Source organism: Anomalospiza imberbis, chromosome 6, assembly GCF_031753505.1.
Source record: "Anomalospiza imberbis isolate Cuckoo-Finch-1a 21T00152 chromosome 6, ASM3175350v1, whole genome shotgun sequence".
NCBI lineage: Eukaryota > Metazoa > Chordata > Aves > Passeriformes > Viduidae > Anomalospiza > Anomalospiza imberbis.
Window position 1 is genome coordinate 32,080,066 of NC_089686.1, and position 22,363 is coordinate 32,102,428.

General features: G+C 37.5%; 1 long non-coding RNA gene across 3 annotated transcripts in view; it reads left to right on the top strand.

Moving 5' to 3' along the window:
- LOC137475627 (uncharacterized) overlaps nt 1-22,363 on the top strand; it is a 166,776-nt gene that overhangs the window by 136,973 nt on the left and 7,440 nt on the right. Inside the window, exons 3-4 of one of the 3 annotated variants that reach the window (XR_010999989.1) lie at nt 15,745-15,825; nt 19,069-20,699. This is a non-coding gene — a long non-coding RNA (uncharacterized lncRNA). Of the gene's footprint in view, nt 1-15,744; nt 15,826-19,068; nt 20,700-22,363 lie in introns of those variants that run through there. The other 2 variants (XR_010999987.1, XR_010999988.1) reach the window with 2 other exon arrangements.

Below are 22,363 nucleotides of genomic sequence, written 5' to 3' on the forward strand. Positions count from 1 at the left end.
TTTTTTTTTTTTTGTGAGCACATTGTGTAATGTCTCTTATTCTTGCCCAGTGTGCCCTATCTACTGCTTTTCACTAAGCAGCTAGGTTCTTTTACCAGAGAATGTGCATCCACTCCCCTGTAGGACTGGGATTCAGCCTGTCAACCTACCATGGAGCTGTGTTTAAAATATTAAGAGAAAAAAAAAGGTGTACAATTTTGGGGAAAGATCTGAACATTTTCCATGGAGTTCAGACACTCACCTCCCAGGTAAACCCTTGTTAGATACCTGAGATGGATAAAATAATTTGGCTTACAACAATTCAGTGTCTCTTATATGTCATGTCAAACCTTACAAAGTACTGAGGTCTCCCTAGAGGTGGTGGAAGTGATAATGGATGAGTTTGGGCTTTGGTGAAAAGATAGTAAATCCACCATTCACCCGAACTGGTAGCTTTACTACTTTGCTACATCTTTCATGGCCAGGAGTTCTTTTTAATGTGCTCATTATGCTGTTTTTCTTGAACTTTCCTGTCAGCAGCTTGAGGTGAGCTGTAAGCTCAAGAGTGAGTCACCACACGACTGGTGGTTGTGTCTAAAGCAGGATCATTATTGGACTACACTGCACCGTAGAAGTTCATGGTAAAGACCTACTGAGGAGGTTTTGTGAAAGGCATTTTGCATCCCAGTGCAATCATATGAAGCTAAATGGAGAGGTTCCTTGCCTTGTGGTAAATTACATAGGTGCAACTGCTGGTTGCTGAAAATGAGACTTCAGGCCAGCATGGGCCTCCAGACCAGCACACACAACAGAGCTTGAGGATGACAGAAATGAGTGAAAGCAGTCCTACTTATTAGAGAAGTTTAACTGTGAATCACATTACTTAGATGAGACGTTTTCTTCCACAGAAGTTAATAAACATGCAAATTTTTTGCCTCTGTGCCCTGAGATCATCTGAGCTGAAATGTGGTGGATGTAAATCCTAACTGGAGCTAAAAACCTAATACCCATGAAGTGCTTGACTTACTATATAGCTTTGTCAGAGGAAGAATGGGGTCAAAGGAAAAATATGGTAGAAAGTGTGCTAAGCATACTGTCAAAGTGCTGCTGAGATGATGAGACACAGGTAGTCTCCTTTGGCCTGTCCTGTTTAATGTTAGTGACAAGAAAGACGTAATAAAGATGATGTCAGGCTAACACGAGAGCAAGTTTGTTCACAGAACTGTGATACCATACACAGGGAATTCAGATCAACAGTGAGTCATTCTGTTGAAAGAAAGCAATGCTGACAGAACTGGACAAAAGGAAAGTTTCTATACAATTTCTTAGCAATGCAGAGTGGGAGGAAAAAAACACCCCACAGGATGAACCAGTGAAGACTCTAAAATGAAAAAGTAATGTTTATTTACTGAAATCTGCCAATTTGTATTCTAGCTTGGCATGTCACTCCCCTCCAGGCCCCTTACACGGACAAGAGCACTTATCCTGTGATACACAGCTGGGGTGGGGAAAATACTGAAAAACATGGAATAGAGACATAGAGTACCATATATTTACACCATTTTGAATCTGTTCCAAGAAAAAGCCTTTTGCTCTCATGCTGTGAGGCCTAAATAAAAGAAGAAAATTCTCCCCATTCTGCAACAAATATAATTTAATAACAGGAATATGAACTTAAAATAATGGCACTTAAAATAATTGCACTTCCATTGAATCAAGGTCTTGCTACTTAACATATAGTATTTTTCAGGTTGTCAAGAAAATTATTATTTAGAAGAATATATACTATTGATTTTTGTGAATAATGCCAACAGAAAACAGACAGACACACAAGCACTTATAACCTTCTTTTCCAGGATAGCTGCTAACTGTGCAGATCTGGTGATTTATCACACTGTGCAATCTTACTTTCTTGTACACCCTTCTCTACCTACCTGAAATCCTCTTTCTTATTTTCTAAAATTAAAATGCTACTGAGACCAGAAATAGCATATTCTTCAAGGATCCAGAATCCAGTGGTGGGAGTGTACTGTCCACAAAGGATTACAGTTTGTAGACATGATAAAAACATCAGCGAGCAGACCATGAGTTGACAACAAAGCACACATGTTCTAATGAGATTTCTCCAATTTTTGATGGCTATTAAAAAAAATCACAATACTACTCTTCCAATATCATAAATAACCATAATTTCCTTAAGGAGACATACACATTTTCAAGAAATGTAATAAACCTTTTGCATACTTACTAGACGCTCTTCACACTCGGAGGGATAAATCTCACCCACCTAGAATGGCTGTGGCTCTCTGTCAGATACAAGACATATGATGGAAATATGAATACAGAAATACAGGCAAATATAATGAAACCACTTTTGACTGTATTAGACTATATAAAGTTTATATATAATTTTTTACAGATCAATTGTTTATATCTTCTGAATTTTAAAATTAGATAAGGAAAATCAGAGTGTTTGCCAAAATACTGGAAACCAGGCCTTTGGTTTCTAGTATTCCAAAACATGGGGTTTTTTATTCAGATATTTTCTCAATGGGTGTAAGCACTGTTACATCACCTAACAGCACAGATTTCATGACAGGATATTACAGCAGTGGTGATCAACTCTGATAGAAGATTTCTATTAATGTGATAGAAATCACAGTACTGTGTTCAGTACTCTGAACACATTAGAACTTCAAGAGAAAATGCAACCAGCCTTAGAATTTATTATATGAGATGCTAATCTACAGGTAAAAAAGAAAATAACCAAAATAAAGACATCCAGTTGGAATCCAAGCCTATAATTCCTTGTTATTTTAAAAAGTGTTGCTTTTTAAATACTAGTTGAATGTGTAGATCCCAAATCAAAGTTTAAACCTCTGGTGTTTTTCCTTTAAATTAGTAAGTGGTCCTCTCTACCTAGAAAATAAAAAGAACTGTAGCCTGGACAATTTACTGAGTTTCAGAGATTAAGAGAATCCAAGTATACCAGCAAGGCAAAGACAACTGTTTCTCCAAGTTGTAAATCAAGCACCTGCAGCTTAACATAAAGATGTTAGGATAGGATCTTTTATTTTACTTGGCATGTAGGCTGTGATCAATCTAAAAAAGCCTGAATAGCAACTTTGTCCCTGTTCTAGCAATCCTTGCATGCTTTTCAAGGGTGGCATTTTGGAGGTCATGAATGAATGAGCTAATGAATACTTTTATAAAAATTTGGTCTTTTTCAAATACCTTTGCAGGTTTGAAAACCTCAGTCATGACAGTACTCGTGCTCCTCTCTCCTGCAGGATAAATTTTTTTGGCTTTTTTTTTTATCTTCTGAGGTAAAATTCCTTCTCTCTTCTTCACCAAGCCATGAATGTTGCAGAAAGCTGAAGTAGTGAATTTCTTTCTCTTTTTTTAAAATCTAGATCCTCATATGAAAAAGACCTAATGCACTTAGCAAAAAGATTAGGCTGAGCAGAGCCAAGTTGAGGATCAAGTATTGTAACATTCACATCCAAATTAAGTCTCACTCCTCATTTTGCTTTTTACATCTGTTGAAATATGGTTTCTATTATGGTTTTGGAAGATTTCCATTTACTGTAAGTTTCAGACGGTATTGATGAGGTCACTGTTTACTTTGAATAGTTCTTTGATAGGAAAAAAGAGAGCACAATGGAACATTCAGGAAGCGTGGCATGTACTACATTATTAAATTAATCATATGAGAGTTGTATTGAGACATAACCTCTCTTTAGCCCTAGGGCATAGCCTTAGGGGACAGCTGTCCCACAACTCCCCATCACAGCAGGTTCTCCTGTATTTGCAACAAGTGATGCTGATTATTGATAGATAACAGCCATGTGAATTCTGCCTGCTCAAGCCACGGTGTACAGCTGTATAAACCAGAGAAGCAGACTGGAGAACAATGGGCAGAGGTGTGCTACCCACACACACGCCTTTGCAGAGGATATTTCTGCAGCTAATACTCTGGTAGCAAAAGAAACACTCCTCATAATAACTGGAAGTGTCTTTGCATGCTTTCCTGATAGGCTTCTGAGAACAGACTAGGATTATAGTCAAAAGCCTTATCTGGGTGTTAGTCATGCTTAGACATTCAAATTGAGACTTCAAAATCAATTTGTGGGTATGTGTTGACATGGAAGAGGCCACCATGCTGTTTCCAGTGTGGAAACAGTGCTGTTTCCGTGTGCCCAGAATCATCTTTAACACTCCTCACTGGGAGCCCTCCAGCAGCTAGACTGCTGTGGTGGCTCAGAAGGATAAGCTCAATGGTTTTTCTAAAAACCAAGCTTTCTTTTTAGTTTAAGCTTAGTATATGTGATTTGTTTCTTTATTTTTAATGACAAACATACTTGAGAACATGAATTGAATGCAAGCAGAGACCCATGATGTCACTGGTAATGATATGGAAAAAGTGTGAAGTACAGCTGTACTATATTGCTCTGCTAAAGTCCAGATACAAAAGGATATTCATGCTGCAAGCATATTTCATACAACTTCTGACTGACTCACACACTGTGAGGTGTACAATGAAGATCCCTTATTTTCAGAGGCTCATATCTTCTTTGATGAATCATCTTTTAATTTTAGAGATAACCGGGCAGACAGCTGATAAAGTGGCCAGAGTTGACAATCAAATCATAACAAAAAAACTCCTTTCTTCATGAAAATAGAAATTTGCTGAAGTGAGTTAGAGAGAATCTTGAAAGACAAGGCCTTTGAATTATGTGTAAATGACCATGTTATGGGGAAGAAAAAGGAGCAATTAAATCTATTTTCTCTGTATAGCATACTCTTACTATACATTAAGGCAGTTTCAAGAACATGATTTTGTTTGCTAAAAGATATTTTAGGAAAAAATACTGTTTAACATGTCACTTTTGCTTGACAGAATGTTTAATGTTTAATATGAACTGCACTTGTTAAATACTCTAAAATAAATTTTTCTACAACACTTCTTTTCAAAAAGCTGCTTAAAATATCCTGTTATCCTTTGTCTTAGGTACTGAAGTGTTTCTGTCAATATGTAAAGCATACATAAGTACTTACACCTCAGAATTATTTTTAGTGATGCTTATTGCACTGTTTGGGATAGCCTATGAAGTGCTGTGTTTGGCAGTCCTTCATAAATAATAATTCTAATTCTTCATAACAGTAGTGACTTCCGGTTTTGTCTTTGGCAAGTTACAAACTGCTCAGTACTTCTGAAGAATTTAATTTACACCCCTACAAGGTGAAAACCAGGTATATGTGCATCAAATAAGAAAATTCATTTTTCTATTTAACATAAATCATCAGTAACAGTAATGTAAATCTAGAAACACACTCTAAAAATGAAGGCAAGAAAAGTATATTTAGAGGCAAATATTGAAGAAGAAGTATGAATAAGGCAAGGATATTTGACACAAAGCAAGGCTGTGAAGAAGTTCCATGTGTAAAACTGCATCTTTTCTGAAAGACCACAGATCCCTAGGGATGTACAGATGCTTGAAGTGGTTTGATAGAAAGGCTGATGGATCAATTGGCATATACACAAGCACAGCTGTTAGAGGAAATAAGATTATTTTTATAACTTGAAACTTCAAGATATGCATTTAAATGATAGGGAATTTCCAAGGAAAAAAAAAAAGAAGACATATTTCCTCCAAATAATATAATTACATCCTGAATATATGCTGTGTATGTATTCCTATACAGTCAGAAGCATACACAGTTGTGCATACTGAGATGTAAAAGGAAATAGGATCTCATGCATGGAGAAATATCACTAAGAGGTTTTGGAATGGTGAACTTGATAAGAAAAATTGCAAAAGACCATGCATTTCACATGGCACAAATTCAGTTTGAAATAATTTGAAAATGACCAATACCTTCAGCAGAAGTAAAGGAGCATACAGCTTAAAAACATGCTTGTTTTGACACTTTAATTATTTTTTTAAAATGCATGAAATCTGTCTAATTCTTGCTACTAAGTTTCTCTGCTCTAGTCAGAGGGGAGGAAGAAAACTGGCATGCTTAAGCATAAATTTGGCTGCATTAGTAGGAAATCTACTGTAGTCATAAATGGAAAGTATTCAAGCTAAAATGTCAGTAGTAGAAGATGACAGGAGTCAGTGTTAGAGGTCCAGATTTTAAATATTTACGCAAATATAACGTAACAGCAATGTGGAAAGCAAAGACATCCAAGTTTGCAGATAGCACTTAATTAGCAAGTACTGCAAATAATGAAGGAATGTACAGTCAGAAATCAGAGATTGAATGGAGAAAAAAGTTTGAGCTGTCAGGTGAGAGTAGCTGTAATAAAGATGGAGTTTTTAAAAGGCAACATGCAAAATATTTTTAATGTTAAAATTTTGTGAAAAAATTAACCTTTAAAAATTTTGGTAATAAGTAAATATGTAGCAGTTGCTATTTATTGTTTTAGTGTACTTGTTTTTCTTGGGGACTACAGAATTCAAGCTCTAAGGATTGCAACTACAGAGTTGCAGTCATTCCACTGTCCTTTGCAGGGCCTTTGGCCTAGACAGACCAAAACACTTAGCTATTTACAGGAATTTTGCCAATCCAGAGCCTCGAGCCACTGTGCATCTCTTCCCTAAAAAAAAAACCTCCCAATGGAGTTCCCCATGTTGCCTGACAGTCTGTTCCTTTGCACATTCAGCACAGCCTCTGCCTTGGCAGTGAGTGAGTAGGGAGCTGCTGTCTAGGTCACTCATAGAGAAATGAGTGAACTTGGTTCTCAGTCAGAACCGAGGAGGCAGAAGCACATTCCCATTCCCTCTTCAGCATCAAAATCTCCTGCTTAGTTAAATTCCAGTCTTGACAAACATAAGTAGAGAAATGGGTTCTTTATACTTGCCCAAGGACATTTCTAAAATGACAGAAATTCTGTCTACTCCAGCCTCCTTCTCACAGCCCTAGCTCAGGTTGGCTGTTGGTTTCATTTTAGTCAGATCTTTAAAATCTCCAAGGAAGTTGCCTCCTCTTCTCTGGGTATCTGTTCCAGGGCTGTGCAACCTGTTTTTAAGTTACTCCTTCCATTTGGTCTGAGCCTTTTGGGCTGCAGTTTGTGCTGGTTTTCTCTTCTTACACTGACTGTGACTATCTAGAAGAGTTTGACTGTTCCTAATTCCTCTTCAGCTGTTGCAGGTTGCATTTAGATCCCTTTCACTGACAGGCTAAGAATCCCTTGCTTATCCAAACAGGTTTTCTACTGAAATTCCCCACCTTCCTTTGCAACAGGATAGTTTGTTGGATATTGGATAGTGATTGAATTGTCCTAGGCTAAGGAAAACAGTGATTCATGCAAATTTGAGGATGTAACCTGTCCTCCAGAACCAGGTTACCTGCTCCCACAAATTTAGGATCATAGAATATACTGAGTTGGAAGGGATGCATCTGGATCATCAAGTCCAGCTCCTGGCCCTGCGCTGGACAGCCCAAGGACCACACCATGTGCCTGAGAGCATTGTCTAATCACTTCTTGTACACAGAGAGGCTTGGTGCTGTGACCACTGCCCTGGAGAGCCTGTTCCAGTGCCCAACCACCCTCTGCGTGAAAAACCTTATCCTGATTTCAAAGCTAAACCTCCCCTGACTCAGCTTCATGCCATTTCCTCAAGTCCTGTCACTGCTCACGAGAGTGAAGAGATCAGCCCCTTCCCAGACTCTTCCCTTCATGAGGATGCTGAGGACCACAAGGAGGTCTCCCCTCAGTCTCTAATCTAATCTAATGGATCTATCTCAGGTAGTTGGAGTTAATGACATTAATTCCCTTACAGCAGTCCAACATCCACAGTTCAAAGCACTCACTGCTAACACAACCCCAGATTCCCACTTCATAAACTGCTGAGTCTTTGCAGCAGAATAGGGTCCATGCAGATCCATTAGTATTTAAAAATCAACCACGCTGAAAGCATGGACCACAGAGATTTGTTTGTGTCTGACCAACAGGAAAGTAGATGGAGAAATTTCCAGCATAAACTTCCATGTTTATGTTTGCTTTCAAGCATAATGTACTAGCATTTTTTAAACACTATGGTTAGCACAAAGGTAAGAGAGTTTTGGACTATCCCATCTTTTTTGCTATGGGGCCAGCTGATAAATCATAGCAGAAATTTGTTTTTAAGCATTGTTAACAGTTAAATGTTTTTGAAGGCTTGTATGCTATAATATTTCTATTGCACTATTCGATGCTTACATATTGCTGCAAACATTCTTTTTAAATCAGAAGCAAGCAGTAGTGAAAGATTTTCAAATTGCACAAAGGCATCTCCATACATAGAGCATTAGGATGATATGATCAACTTCTCAGAGACAGAGCCTGTGTCTATTACACAACTTCTCCTCAGCTGTTATTTTATCACACCTTAGATTCTTCCCTTTATGTTTATATTTGTGTAACTGAGCAAAGGACAGTATGGGTGAACTACTGCTGCTTAACCCAGCAGCTCTTTCAATCTCTGTTGCTCTCTTTGCTATCCTGACAATCTGATGAGGTCAAACATTTAACCTTGCAGGTCACAGATCAGCTAAGACTTGCCCTCATTTGACCCATGTGAACAATAATAAGACCCCTTTTCCAATAGTCTTTGTCCTGACCAACCCAGCTACAATGTCAATTAACTTGGCAAGGCTTAAAGCCACTTTGAAAATCGTTCAGTGTCTGAGGAATGTTAATAGCAGAACAGCTGTTTTCAAGAATCTCACACTTTGTGTTTCTTGTATTAAGAATTTTACTAATTCTTCCTTCATTGTTTGCTCTCATATGACATAAGATATAAACTGATCTGCTGACCTCAAAAAATGTGTTTTTCTTGCAAAGGGAGTAATTTCTTATAAGAAAAACAGTATTTAGCTGAAATGTCTAAAAAAGTTTTGTTTTGTTTTCTGCATAAGAACCTAATTTGGTTTCTGGTGTTTCTACTAACACATGCTTCTAGCAGAGGTTTGGACCAGATGATCTCCAATGTCCATTCTAACCTAAATTCTTCCATAAATGTTGCTGAAATAAAAGTTGGTTTAGACTCTTTTCTGCTCAGTTCAGCCCAGGCTGTGAAGGAACCAATCTCAGCAGTTGAATGGAGCTAGCCCTGACTTACTTTTCTGTCCAGTTCTAACCTGCTTCCCACAGGAGAGGTTTATAAATTGTGTAGCTCAGCACTTTTAATTTCTTGCATCCAATAGCAGCCTTTTCCATATTACTGAACTGCTTCCTTCACCAGAGCAAACTCTACTCTAGGCTGGATAAATGCCTTTCAATTTAAATTTTAAAAGAATTGATTTATTTAGCTTTTGTCTTTGGAAACAATATTAACCTGGAATTTCAGCCCAGGATAGCACTTTCTGTCATGGGATAGATGAAGTCTGATGTATTGCCACTCAGATGGGTTATGAGGTGATCATTATATAAATCAGAAGGAAAGCCTACCAGTTATCCAGTGAGATATAAAGTTCAGTTTTTCAAGTCTAGAATGTCATGAGAGCCTAACACTGGAAACTGTGGAATACATTTACATTGCACACTAAAATACAGCATTAAAAATATAATACCCATTCCAGTAATAAGCTTACACATATTGGTAAATGTCAGAATTGTACTTATAATGCAGCACTGTTGAATATAGGCATTACTACAATATTTAGTTACAGGATGGCACAGTGCTATTTTCACAGGACTCCTGCCTTCAAGTTCCTTTCATGGTCCTTTGGCATTCCACATCCAGTCCAAAAAAGTTTGCCCTGCACAGGACTTATCTGAGTCAAACAACTGGGTCATCCCACAGCCCTATTTTCCTATATCCTAGTTCCTATGATTTCTGTTTCCCTCCTTACAGACAGATGCTTCAAATCTCAGTGTGGTCCACCAAACTCTTTGTCCTAACATGCTCCTCCTGCAAACATCTCTGACAATTTATGTTCTGAAAACAGAGAACTTTGTCCCTTGCACAACTTGAGCAAGGACACCCAGAACTGACAGTGCTGATCTCTCATCACATGCACTCTTGTTACCAGTCCCTGATTTGATCTACTCCAAAGAAAAGCCCAGCTAACTTCAAGCTGAAATCTCCATCAGTACATGTAGCAGCCTTTTAGAGCTGTGACTTCAGAAGTCTCACAATCCTCTAGTCAGTGTTTGCAGACTGAGATATTTTCTTTCTGGTTCTTTTTTCATCTTTGCCTTCTTTTTTTTTTTTAAAGTCTTAAGTTGTTCAAGATGCAGTTCCACATCAACAACAAAGAGCACAAGCTGGACACTTCAGTCACTCCTTCCAAATTTTATGTTTCTGTTTCAAATCATTAAAATTTCACACAAAAGAGGCAACCAGAACATTTTGATATGGGCAGAATGATGTATCTTCTCCTAATTTAGTTCTTGGAAATAGTAATTTTGACTGAAATTTTCCAGAAAGATTCAGCCTGAGGCAGATTACCCAGTGTGCAAACTTTCAGGCCAAATAGTTAAAGTTTGGCAAAGTTATGAGCTACAGAAAATGATTTTGTAATGGAATTTCTGGGCACTTTTAGTAGATGGTGCCACCAGTCCAACTTACCATACGTACAAAAGAGACTTAAAATTTTATTAATTTTCTGGAAATCACTAACTTTTTTTCATCCTAGAAATAACTTCTGGATTTTCTGATGAATACTGCAAGTGAATGCTGAACACAACTAAATACATCATTTAAAGTCTGAGTTTCAAAGAAGTAAGACAAGGATGTCTTACAGGAATGAGCAATTGAGGGACTGGGCACATGCAAATGCATATATGCACAAGCACTTCCATATCCATTACATTGTGACAAACAATTCCATAAAAGAAGAAATTACTTTTGATACAATTCCAAAAGCAGCAGAAGTTTTAATGTCATTGCCAGAGGCAACCGGACTAGAGGTAGCAGAGAACATTATTTGCACTCATATGAAGATGCCAGTGACAACTTTCATGCCACTTCAAGACATATTTGTATAAATATCATTTCAATATTAGCAGCATTAGTTTTGAAATTACAATTTTTGTTCCTACATACTTATGTACATGCACCCACTAAACAGAGTCTTTATGCTCATGTGTCATTGTGTGGCAGATTTGAGAATATAATTTTAAAAATTCACTCTCAGCTTCTCAAACAGAAGAGTTTATTCAGGCCTAAGATATAACTTTTTCTTTATGATATCCTTGAAATGGAGTTTTCTTGATAAACTCAGTACATTAGTGCTTAATTTAGTATGATTCGTAGTCCTTGTATATATTTTCAGCATTTGTCAGCAAACTGACAAGTTTGCTTTTAGTTGCAGAGAATTTCAGGTATATTTAAACTGTTCAATATAAAGTCAGTGTAGTGAAACTAACTTGAATAATTTTGCATTCCTTGAAATTGAAATCTGTAGTTTAAGACCAAAGCCATGCATACTAATTTTTTCAGTTGTGAACTTTGATTAGAAACAGCAAGCTGTATTGATAGGATTTTTCTCACCTTGCCCAGAAATGTCTTTTCTTCTTTTCCATGACATCATATCTGCTGATGCCACATTCCCCTACCAGATAGCAGCTGAATCAAGAAACTTGGTTTGGTTTGCACAGGTCAGGTGGCCCTGAGGCAAAGTTTCCACTTACTGAGCACATGCAGTGACACTTTGGTTGAATTTATTCACTGTGTTCACTAATAGTTCGTGAAGCTAGCCAGTAACAAATAAAATGTTATTTTATGCATTATTTTCTACTCTTTTAAATAGTTAAACCTATACAGTGGCTAAAGTTTATTGCAATCTACACAAAAGGAGTTGGGTGTTTCAAAACATCAGTTGTTAAACAGGATGGAATAGGCAGCAGGAGCCACACTCTGGGCATAGTTTTGTGCTGTATCCTGTGAACAACTGAACCACTTCAATTTCCATTCCCATGTCTTCTTTTCTCTTGTAGAGCCACTTTAACCCATTCTTTGCTAATGCCTCCCAGCAGGAGCTGTTCTCACAGCCTCAAGAGACAGAGCTATGCTTGAGGAATGCCAAGCAGCAATGTGTGTACACACACTGGCAGCACCTGACCCAGATGCCAATGCCAAGACTTGAGTCAATGCTGTACCATTTAAAAAAGAAACAGATCATTAACCTGGCAGTGCTACTGAGAATCAGCTTATGTTTGTTAAAAATGGTAGGAGTTTTGCAATTTGCTCCACAGAAACAACATGCCATAAACTTTTTAAACTGAAGGAAAATGCTGAGGTGTCCATACAGGATCAAAAAGGATCAGAAAAATTACAGCTTGCTTTGAAGTTAAACTGACTTGTCACAAACAAATCAGTGAGGAGTGGTCGCAGGAACCTCACCTGGGAATACTTTGCCTTCTACTGTTTCAGACGATAAAGAAATGGGGTCCAGACGAGAGACCAGAAGCTGATGTAGATGAAGAAGGATTAGCAATGCATGAAAGTACTTATCCCAAATTTAAAAGATGCATGTTGCTGGCATAAATACACAAGAAAGCACAGATGGCACTGAAGGCTGATTGAGAGGTTCAATGGGTCTCTCACATCAAATACATGCACAAAAACCTTCCAGCAGAGAGCAGTGTGTGCACTGAAAGAGCATTGTGACAGCATGGGAGACACTACAGCTGGGTACATCTCCCAGTCTGCTTTATAAATCAACAGCTTGAGTCCTGCAGAGGGAACAAAACTAGTCCCTCAAAAGAACTGCAGGACTAAACATTTCCCACTCTTTCCAAGAAGATGAACCTTCAGAATGACAATTTTATAATCTGACATAATTTGGTACATTAAGATTCACTTAAATAATTTAAACATCTAATTACTGAAATTATTGAAAATGGGAATTACAGTATATCTGCATTACATAAAGCAGTGTCATATTTGAGACCAGATTATCACCAGATAATCCAGATTATCACCATCCACCAGGCATAGTGCACTGCTATCCTGCCCTCAAAACACAGCAGCTTTCTGGTCATGCTCACTGTGATCCTAGGTCTAGCAGATTCTGTCTAGACTAGGGAATCTCAGAGTAGTACCAAATGTACTTTTCAGTGCCCTTATCTGTTCCTCACCAATAATTTAATGATAAATGAATTTTCAAAATTTACATTAGAAAGTAGTATAACAGATTTTTACAAGGTTCTGTAGAAATTTTAAAAACAAATGAAGACTCTGCAAGGCAAGGTAGTATCAGACAGGAAAGGGCTAAATGAGTGAGCTTTAAAGGCTTCTCCAGGAAAGACAATTACTGTCATCTTCAAAGAGTAGGTCTTGTCTTGGAGTAATTAGAATTGGATCTCCAAAAAGTAGCAGCTGCATCTGCTACTGACCTGAAAGCCCTGTTATTTTGGGAGAATTGTATTTTTTTTGAGTTTTCATTGCTTTGTCAATAGCTCCGTAACTGCTGCTGTTAAAAGCACAAGTTTCAAACAAAATTCCCACTGACTGGCATTCTTGTAAGCACTTTTAGTGAAGCAACCCAGTATTGAAATCCACTTCTGTGACTTGTAAGAGTTGCTAGGTATAATTTCTTTTTGTGTAGATCTCAAAAGTCAGTCTACATCCAGTGATATATCAAAGCTATCAGAGGCTGCCTACTGTAATTATTTGGGTAGCTAGAAATAGAAGCAGAAAAAAGAGGCAGTTTCCAAAGACTAGAATCAAACAGAAGTATTCCTCTTCTCTGAGAAGGTGTTGCTGTGTAGCAACACGTGGTGTGAGTCATGAGTAGAAGAGAGAAAATTGCCTTCTGCCTTGTCTTCTAAAGACATTATTCCTCAATGATATTTGGTTTTAAGAATCTAAAATTAGCATCCATCTTATTTAAAGTAGATAGTCCTTTTGGGAAACAAGGAAAGGATATTATTAATGGTGTGCTTTCTGAAGAATTTATTTCATTGTCACCACCAGTGAGAGCCTAGTGAAAGGGCTGTTTGTGTTGGAACTAACTTTTAATCTCTGCAGAAGTCTGTAAAAGCAAAGTCCTTGAACCACCATGAACTCTTGGCAGTTATACACTCCTTTAAAACTGCTCATTGTGACAAACTTAGCTTCATGATTCAGCCTGTTAATATCTGCATAAGAAATGAAAAATTAATCTATATCTGAACATAGAGAGTGCCCTTCTGAGAAACTGAGAGGGAGAACATAAAGGGAGAAAAAAAACTCGAGGCTGAGTTTTCTGCTTTGAATTGGTGTAATGGAAAATGTTATTCCCCAGTCACCTTCTCGACTCCTATTTATTACACAATATCCTCTTGCTTTCCAGTTCATGCTGGCTTTCATGTTTCTGCTGAACAATTTCTATGATACTGTAGGCCAAAAAATTAGATCTCCTTTTTTATAATCTAGCCAAGTTCAGGCCAGACACTCAGCTGGACAAAACCACAAATTCTCAGAAGATTCAGTATCACTGAATTGCATTTTCCGTCTGCCTACCGATTAGAAAAGTGCCACATCTTTAGCCATGTTCATATATTTTCTTTATTTTCTAACAATGAAACACCAGAAATCCACATCCCCAGGTTTTCTTCTTGAACATTAGAAGTCTCATCAACCCTGAGATTCTGGTGTTTGTTTAACACAATCTTTTCTCAAGGTACATTATTCCTGGATAAAACAGAATAACTTTTTTCCAGGGCAACTGCAGACACTCAATAATTCCGAGGACTCTTCTGTAGCAGTCACAGGAAGAAGGGTTCCACAATCTGGCTGAACCCTACAGAAGGTTCTGTGTCACTTAAACATGTCAGATTATGATCTGATAAACATATTCCTTTTCTGAGATTTCAAAAAGACCTAAAAGTTTTGATTGGAAGGCTTAGCCAAACTGATTTTTTTTTCTTTGTCCAGTTTTTTTCATTTAAAAATAGTATACATTAAAGAGAGAAAAGGTAGAGTTTCTTGAGAATATGGAGATTAAAGAGAAGTTAAAAGAAACTGACATCTTTGCTGGAGGAAGGTTCCCTGAAAGTTACCATTCTTGCTTTAAAGTCTGAGATACCAGCACTGGCATTAATCAGAAATTATGCATGACACCAAGAGAAACAAGATATCCATTCCTAAAAAAATTCAAGAAGAGCCATATCTTGAATTTATGACTTGTGTGTGTGTGTGTGTTTGAATGGGAAGACATATAATATTCAATATTTTTGTTATCAAAATAAAACTGGGAAGGATCAATTAATATATGGATTTTGGACAGTAGGAATCATATGCTTATAGCAACAACAAACAATATTACTTGTTTCTCATCTTTGTGATGTTGATCTGGTGATTTTGAAAAAACTGAGATGGTCTGATTTTCCTCAGGTAGCTCCTGAGGGTCATCCAGCTCCTTCTCTAGCAGTAATGTTACCATATTACTGAAAAACTAGCCAGCATACAGACATGCCGGCTATACTATAGTCAACATTCGAAAAACCCTCCCAACAACCCATGAAAGCTAACGTAAAATTTTCCAACCAGAACAGAATTAAAATATCATGAATTTTATCAAAAGCATTAAATCTAAACATCAGGAATTGCACAGGCCTTCTTTCACTCCAGGAAGGGAGACAACAAGGCACAAATTGCTTTAAGAATTGATAGTGAGTTACGGGCTGCTCAGAACTTGATGGGAAAATCCTACAAACTTCAGTAAGAAGCAGACTACTCCTACTTCAGTAGGAGCAGAATTTCTTCCAGAAGCTATGACGGTTTATTAGGTGAACAGCCTTATTACTGTATTTCTTTGGAGACTAATCTGCGCTTTTTGTTCTAGTATGCATAGAGCTCAAAAGCTGTTTTCCTGCTGACTCAGACTGTTGGAGGTTGTCTAAGGTAAAATCACTTCTAGTTCCAGGTAATGTAATTTCTCTTTGCAGTTCAGATTGCTGTCAAAGACATGCAGCAATTTTTCTTTTATGCAAATGTTTTTCAAGTTTGAGAATGCCCCACCAAGAACTATTAAAGGGGCTCAGCTAAAAAAGGGTTGGATTTTATTCTTTGTTTCTGCATTAGCTGGCACAATGGGGTTAAGAAATAGTGTAATACAGGTCAGAAAAGCTAATGAGATACAGTGGTACAGCTGGCAAGGTGTTTGCTGCTTTTGTAGGAAAGAAATGTATTAACACCCTCCACAATTTGTAGTCTCCAGCTTCTCACCTTAATGAAACATCTTCAGTACAGATGGACAATTTTCTTTTTAGGAAAAGCACTTCATGATGACTGTTGCCAACTACAGCAAACATAGATAATTGGCTCTATAAACACTGTCCTCCATAAAGGTAAAGATTTCTTCTGCTGCAGGATTCCTGAGAGCTAAGATTTAATTTGAAGGGACAGGCCTGGTCTTGCATTCTAAAGCTTATTTCTTTGCTGTTTTGAAAAGGAACAGCATCTTCCCTTATCTAACAGACACATTTATGAGAAAGACACCTCCCAGTTCCAAGATACATAGGCCTTGTCGGGCACAGTGAGACAAAAGATACTGCACTAGAGTAGCAGAGAGAAAGATTTCAGTCTGGCAGGTTTGCTCTGCATCCACTCTGCATTCTGCACCGAATCAGAGCCACAAAGGCTACACCATCTAAGACTTTTCATTGAAAACATTTTCCACAGAAATAAAGGCTTTGCTTCTGCCAACTTTAGGTGGAACAGAAAAAAAAGTTTGGAAAACAGACCTGTTACTTTGTTTTCCCATTCTTTAGAAGATGTTTCCAGTAGTTCAAATTGCTAAGGACCTATGACAGAAAGAGCACTTTTAAGTGGGGGGGGGAAGAAAAAGATGCTTGTGTCCTATATTTTTTCCATAAAGATAATCAGTAATGCATGTTGAATTACTGCTTAATGAAAGTAATGGTGGTGCACCACCATTATATAAGCTTTGATTGACAGTCTGGCAGAAAAGAAAAAAATTCTAAAAATTAAAAAATAAAAGATAGAAAGAAAAAAGCTCTTTTCAGTTTAAATTTGAAACCATGGTCATATTCCATTTCAGCATGACTAGCAAAAGTTCTGCAGGAGACCATATTGTACAAAGGTTTTGCTGCTTTTAGTTTTGCCACATTTGAAAAGAACTAGGAATAGATGTTTACCACACATATATATTTTACAGTTGATATTAAAAAGTGCTTTAAATTTCACCTGCAAATTATTCTAAAGGATCCAGTTTTCTGTGAAGACTCTAAGTCTATGCAAGCAGCCATGTTTTAGGAAACTTCTACATAAATTAGCTCTTTTTTGATCTTAGCATGCCTAAAGAGTAGCAGGAAGGAGGAAGTATAGTAAATAACTCTGTTCTGATGAAAGAATTGGCCAACTAATATTAAACAATGTTGTGGCCAAATAATATCAAACAATGTTGAAACTATGAGTCTTGTCAAAGTGGATGCTGTTTCAGTCAACAGAAGACACTCCTTTTCACTGCTGTTGTAGGGGACAAGTTTGAGGGCAGGATGTGCCCAACACTTTCTGATACCCTAAGAGAAATAGAATTAATACAAAGACTCATAGGAATGCTAGCAGAACCCACCTCTATTCTATCAGCAGCTCATCTCTACTGCTCATGAAGAGCAGAAATTCTACATGTACATCTGAAATGCATCTGCAGAAGAACAGTGAGGGCTGTTACTGAACTGACTGATATCTGTGCCACTGCCTTTGGAAGTTTTCTTTTTCTTGTTTCAGTTTAATTGCTTCAAATTACTAGAAAAGTAGTTGACTGAGCAGGCAGTAGGACACAACACAGAGTACTCTGTCCCTCTGTCCTTAACATAAACACATTTGTATCTTTCTGATTGCACAGGGAATTTGAGGGGCAGCCAGGTCTCCTCATCTCTTATGAATGAAGCTTTCCTCAAGGCTGATAAAAATGTTGAACTCACATGAAAGAAGATAAAGCCCTTAACTTAAGAAAAAAACACTTCTGTCTTTCACCATTAGCAGACCTATGAGATGGCCTATGAGCTCATGAAAGAACTCTGAAAACAGGAGGTCAACTCAGTCTTTGTTGTTTCCTTCCTCTGAACTCTTCTGTTGTAGCTAACTATTGCCCCCTGATGATTTCCTGACCTGCCCTAACTCCCCTGCTCACTCTTCCTGTCATGAGAAGCTGATAGAAAAGGTCTCCTGCTGGAGAGAGGAGACCTCCTTTCTCTCAGTTCTTTGCCAAACTGAACTGACTTACAAGCTTCCTCAATTTCTCCTACTACTCCCAGGGTTTAGTGAAGCCATGAATCCTTAGCTGAGCAGCCTCTAACTAAACCCAAATCAGTTAATATATTGACATGGCAAATTAATGATAAGTGTAATATTCACCATCTCTTTACCTGTGTTTTTTCTTCAAAAGGCTGCCAAGTGACTGTTACTGGGTAATGGCAGAGATGTTGATTTCTTCATCGACTATACAAGTGTCTTAACCTTTATTTAAGTAAAACAGTAGGATTATTAGATTTTTGAATTGTCTTCAAAATGCTCCCAGTCTGTGGAAGATAATTTCAGCCATGCAATGGCAATTTGTTGTCTGTTTTAAAAAGATCATGTCACAAAGTCTCATTTCTAGATAAAAAACATCCCACACAACTCACCACAGCATTGCTGTAAAGGTAGTGTATATCATGTTTTTATGGTGAAAAAATAGCTCATGAATTCACACAATCATATGTTGCATCTCAACTTTAAATGAAAATTGCAAAGTAATCTACCAGCTTTATTCCATGAGTGAGTCATGCCTAAAAATGCAACACCATAACACTGACAAAAATAGGTGCATGACAATCCCATCACTGCACTGAGACATACATAATTTTCTGGTAATTCACTGCCAGCCATTAATACAAACCTACTGCTTAAGTGAATCTTGTCTGTGAGACATAACTGTATATTAAAAACAGCTTCTCAGTCATCAGAATAGTTCACTGTCTGCATTCAGCATCTGAGCTGCTTCATTCCCAGACAAAAATGGTATCTGACTACACTTAGTTTCAGTTAGCCCTGCAGCATTAATACACAGATGAGGGTTCCTTTCTTGTTGCATTGTGTTTGGTGTATGTAAAGTGGTGATTTAGTGGGGCTTTATAGACAGTCTCCCATAGCTCCCTTTTAGAAACATATGGATCAGATGAATAAACTACCACCATACATCAGGGATGGCAATATGAACAGGAGCCAGCAGCAGATCAACACCATCCTGGACTTATTAGCAAGAATGTGCAACATTCAGGAAAAGGGATTATTCCCTCTATTTGACACATCTGAAATTGTGTGTGGGGTGCTATGTTCAGTTGTGATCTTCCTTGTACATGTTAGAGTGAGTCCACTGGAAGACCACCAAGATTATCAGGAGAACTGGGAAGTACAGAGAAAATCACAGACAGCTTTTACTCAGCCAAAGGGGAAATCAAAGGAGATCCACGGGGAAATCTAATTGTATTCCACTTGCAGGGGAATGGAATGGTTATAGAGAAGATGGAGCCAAATTTTTCTCAGAGGTGTATACAGTGGAAAAATGAGATGCAATAAACGCAAATTGCAGCACAGGAAATTCTCTATGCAATCAAGGAAAAAATGTCTTCTCAGTGAAGGTGATAAACCACAGAAACAGTTTGCTCAGATAGGTTGTGGGAGCTCCACCTTAAGTTCAACTGCATATGACACTGGACAATCTGCCCTAACAAGTTTTGAGTTGTTTTGAGAGGCAATCTCAGAGAGAGATTCCAATGTAAATAACTGAATGATTCAACAAGTTAAGATATATTCTTCTCTTCAGCATCTCCTTTTGACTATTATAAATCACTTCTACTTAAGCTCCTGACTCCTGTAGCTCCCATTTGGAGGAAGTGATACAGATCTTACAGAGCAATGCAGACATCTATGTTTTATAATATTGGGCCTCTTGAAAAACAGACCTCTAAGTTTCATAACATCCAAGGTTTCTGAGAAACTATATAGAATGCACCATAACCCCTGGTATCCTAAACCAAAGTAATTAAATCAATTCTACTATATTGTAGCCTAAGTACATGGATTCACAACACAAGGGTTATAGAATCACAACCTGTAGCATAATTTAATTATCAGCATCAATGCTGACACAAATTTGTATTTTTCTGGCCATATACCCTATGATAACCAGAACGTGGAGATTTAAAGCAGCCACAATGGTGGAAATGGGAAGAGAATACCTTTTAGTTTAGAAACACAACTTGAGGGTGTTTTCTGTTAATTAAGAAATTGTTGTGGTTTTATCTGTGGTTTATCTTCTGTTTTCTTGGTTACAAAATTTACTTGCTACAAAGTCTTGGCAACTAAAATCAAGCCTGCAGTTATCTTTAAAATGTTAAATATAACACATGAAGCTTGATTCTGGAAGTTTTACTTATCCTGAGTAGAGTCCAGATAGAACAATTAGAATTGAAGGCGTGCCTCGACAAGGAAGGTACAGTTCAATTTGAGCAACAGGGGCAAAATGAACCTCAAAAAGTGAAAAGTAAGTGAAAGAAGTAGAATCTTGGCTCATCAGCTTTACACTGTATAGCAGCTCATATTTTGGGGAACATATGCAGCTTGTGTTTTGGTTCAGGACTGCTACCTTTCACCAAAATAGCTATGTTTTAAAAGTCAGTTTCCCTTCCCACCCTCTTCTGCATCTTTTGATTACAGGGAGTACCTAAAGAAAAACATTACCTATCAAGATGTTACAAAATCAAAAAAAAAAAAAATCTTGGATTTTTAAAAATTATTTTGTGCTTTTTTCTCACTTTATTGGCAAAATATATGTATTTAGATTTAACATACAAACTAGAACACTCTAGCAAGTTAATTTTAAAAAGAGGGAGATTTTTTGGTGAGTATATATTAAATACTAAACTGAGTAAATACTAACCTAAGTAATGGCTGGGTGCCATTCAGACATGTAAAGGCAATGAGACTGAAGTAAATAACCCTAATAATTTTATCAGGCATTTTATGCAGCACGTTTGAAAATACTGAAGGAAAGTAGATTAATGGCTCTTTTTATCTACCTGCTTTTAAAATAATTGCCACATAAACAAAGTTAAATGAAGATTCCATCTTAGAAACCTGTGTTAACATAGCCATTTGTCCATTGCTATTCTTAACAAGACCAACAGTGATTCATAGCTATTTTTCCTCCTCAGATTTAGAAGTGGAATCCATGTACAGCACTTGTACACAAATGGAAATCTCTAGGTCAGTTTGTAATTATTGGTTAGATTTCTCTGTGGTTCTCAGGCCAATAAGGATCCATCATTTGAATCCATCATAAGCAAACTTTAAAAGAATATCAGACCAGTTTTGGCAATTAAATGTGAAGGTGACTATGAACCAAATGTGCATCTACTTATACAATTGGTCCATCACATATTAATACCACAAGAGCGGAGATTTTGTCACAAGAATATAAAAAATTGACTGATGTTTAAACTGCTGCATCTACATTGCCTTGTAAACTGTGCCTGCATCTGCGTTGCTTTGTAAACTGTGCCAAGGGATGGACCAAAGACTGCAATAAATTTCTGTGTGTGATGCTTACCTGACTCAAGGTAGACTATGCTTATATTCCAGAGAGAATGTAGGAAAGCCACAATTTAAATTAAAACCCTGCCAAAACACAGCTACATGAGTTGTCTCATCAGCTTTTGCAATAAGCTCAAGAAGAAGTGCTAAGGATGGCCATGCCCCACAGAATACTTGAAGTCCATTCTAAACTTGGACATTACTTAAGTTTTAGGCAATCTGAGCTGAAGCTAAATGCAGACTGTTGTCCCAGACACCAGGCTACAAGAGTATGAAGCATCCTAAAATTCATTCTGCAGCTATGGTGTAGACAAAACTTTTAAAGTATGAATATGGGCCAAAAAAGAGAGAGAAAACCATTTATTTGCCCAACATGTATTGAAACATCACAGAACAAAATAAAAACAACTTGTCCCTTCATTTCTCATGTTTCCTGCTCTCTTCATTCTTGTGCATTTGGGTTTTTTTAGTTCTTTTCCTTCAGTTGACAATACAATTTTGTTTAAGCTCATAAAGCTATTTACTTTGTGTAGTAAATCAGAAGTAACTTAATGGACTCATTCTACTTTCATTTAATGGCTTGACATTAATGACTCAGGAAGTACAGAGCAGAGAAAACTAGGGAAAGGTGATGCCTAGACATTTGCTATTGCTTAAATTGAACAATGGATCTGGATTTGCATCCAGAAAAAATAAAGTTCCATTTTCTTTTGGTAGTTTGCTACATCCACTTTCACTGGTGCAAATGACTCTATCGGATGACAACATGTTGGACCCACTCAGGCTGGGAACGACAAGAGAGAGTTCTCTTGGGCCATGTCCTGCCCAAAGCAGGTAAATATTGGATTCAAATCAGGTTCTTC